The sequence below is a fragment of the Poecilia latipinna genome, unplaced genomic scaffold (assembly GCF_001443285.1).
Source record: "Poecilia latipinna isolate Pla-1442-1.1 unplaced genomic scaffold, P_latipinna-1.0 Scaffold261, whole genome shotgun sequence".
Taxonomy (NCBI): Eukaryota; Metazoa; Chordata; class Actinopteri; order Cyprinodontiformes; family Poeciliidae; genus Poecilia; species Poecilia latipinna.
Genome location: NW_015112877.1, coordinates 480,127 through 482,833, shown reverse-complemented (window position 1 = coordinate 482,833; position 2,707 = coordinate 480,127).

Genomic DNA, 2,707 nt, shown 5'->3' with positions numbered 1-2,707 from the left:
AATAATGGAGCTGATAAAACCATTAGACTAGCGGTGTGCCGCCATACCTCCCACCTCACCTGTATAACTCATGCACATCCTGTCACTGGAGTAATCAGGTTAGATAGCCGCTGTTCTGAGTTCTTTCGCCATTCTTCAGATTAATATCAGTTTGTTTCCACTTAAGACGTCACTGCGTGACAATTTTATCCCTTTTATTAGACTCAGTGGAGTTATTGTGCAACTTTCCGCATATTTGAGAAGCATAGGATGAATAACATCAAAGTTGTAAATTACTTTGGTGATCAAGCCTGCATTGAAACTCCTCCTAAAAGCACAACGTTTACCAAACCGTTTTACATCCGTTACCAAAAACACAAAACCCAATATCAGCCAAATAATTTTATTTATATCAGAACAGATCGGCATCGACGAGGGCAGCTAAACTGGGTCCTTCAGTTCATTAACATCTGCCGACAGAAATTGGTCAGCAGTTAATATGAAAATACGTTAATTTGTAACGCGGCGTTATTATAGGAGTTTCATTTCTTTCAAAATTTGTACAAGGACAACCAATGAGTTTACCTTAAATAAAAACCGTCAGTTCTGAAGGAGAACCGGTGGGAGTCTAGAATTCCCCGAAAACCCGGTAAACGCTCAGCAAGGCTCAGCAAAGCACGATCAAGTTGAGCTTTGAGATAAATTCAACTCTCATCCACAATGGACGCTGTGCAGGGGTTGTCCACAATTTCCAATAAACACTTAATAAACACTTGGGGAGAAAAAGAAAACTTCAGTGGAGCTTTCCCGATGGCTTACTTAAGTGTTACCTGTTTAGTTCTAAATGATGTGACTAGGACACGTCAAGTTCTTATACCAGACCAGGCTGATAAAAAGTACTTACTTTCCTAGATGTTTGCGTTGTCACTCAGTCCGGAATCCTCTACAGTCCACCTGAACCGACCCACCATTCAACCGGGATTTGTGAGCGCCAAGCTGCTCGTCCACGGTCACGTGTCAGGAAATGATGCGTCAGAGGAAGTGGAGGTAAAACGTGAGTTTAAGAATAACTGGAAAAAAAACAGGAGTTTTTGTAAAAATTCTATATGAATGATGTTAGAAGTTTATTAAGGAGAAGAAAGACTATATCTTCCAAAAACATAGTTATTAGGGGAAAAACAATCACCAACCTTCATTTATAGATCACTTTACACACCCATGGAGACCAAAGTTCTTCACAGGGTTATGCAATAAGATACAACTGACAAATCACAAACATGTACAGCAAATCAGATAAAGGACATGGAAAATAGACAATAAAACAAAGGACTCGTTTTTCTGTAAATAATTCACTAAGGAGCAGATATTCTGGGAGTTTAATGATATATGGTTGGACTCTAAATCAGACATTTATATGTCGTTTATAAGTCTTTATTTGTTTCCCATTATTTACACTCACACATTAACAAATATTTTACTAAGTTTATCTGCTTCTTTTTCTCACTAAGTTCTCTTCTCCAAAGTATCTGTGTTCCACTGAGATATCCCAAAGCATCCTGACAACTGGTAACACCAACCAACCTTATTTATAAAGCACCCTTCACACTCAAAGCAGCTCAAAGTGCTGAACAGATTAATAACAACAAACAAAAACAATAAATCATTCCAACCCCACATAGAAAAACATTCAGCTGCATGGAAAATGTACAGACTAAGCAGAAATGATTCAATTCAGGAAATACAATCAGAAAGAAGAGCCTTGAGCCTGACATGACATCCAAATATTAGAAAGCTCTCTTTATGATCCAGCCCATCAGTTGGAGATACAATGGAAACCAATGGACATCCCAGCATCACAGCTGTTGGACTTTAATGAATAGGTGAAGATATTGAACTGGCTTCTGAAAAGATGGACACTAGAAAGACCTCTAAACCCATTCCATGAGGACAAACTTTAATAAACCAAGCTTTAATAAAAAGATAGATAGATAGATAGATAGATAGATAGATAGATAGATAGATAGATAGATAGATAGATAGATAGANAAAATAAAATTGAGTAAAAATTGTAGAAAAGATAAGATACTGAAGAGCCTTAAGATTTAAAATCATAACTGCTATAGAGGAGTCAGGAAGCCAGCCTTCTCAGATGGAACCATGAAGATTTTCCTGTGCAGCAACAGAAACATCAGAGCTCATGGCAGGAAGGGGACATTATGGACTGGACATGTCTCCATCAGAGAAACACAAACTGGGAGTGGAGTCACTGCATAGGGCCTCAGTGGCATTGACCTGCTGTCCCTTTAAGACCTGCTGCAGTTTCCTGGTGTCTGCTGCGATCTTGGCCTTGAACTCCGGGTTTCTGCTCTGAGATGGGGAGGAGATCACAGACTTCTCCTGGAGATCTGAGCTGAACTGCTGGATGAACGACAGACATGCAGCTGTTTTTACCCCACAGAGAGTTTCCCAGGTTTTCGATGCGAGTGGAGAAAGAAAACAGATCTGAGTCAATCTTCAGCTTCATGTCTTTTCAGGTTGGCCTCTTTCATTGTAAAAGCCCAGAAATACTCTGAAAATCAGACTTTGCTCCATAGTGGCAGTTAGGAAGCTGCGCCACCAGGTGGCGGTATATTCCACCTATTCACCTAAACACGGAGGTCACCCTGTAGACCAGGCAAGGGCGTAGGTTCGGTCTAAGTTTTGGTGGGGACCTTGGTGGGGACCTTGG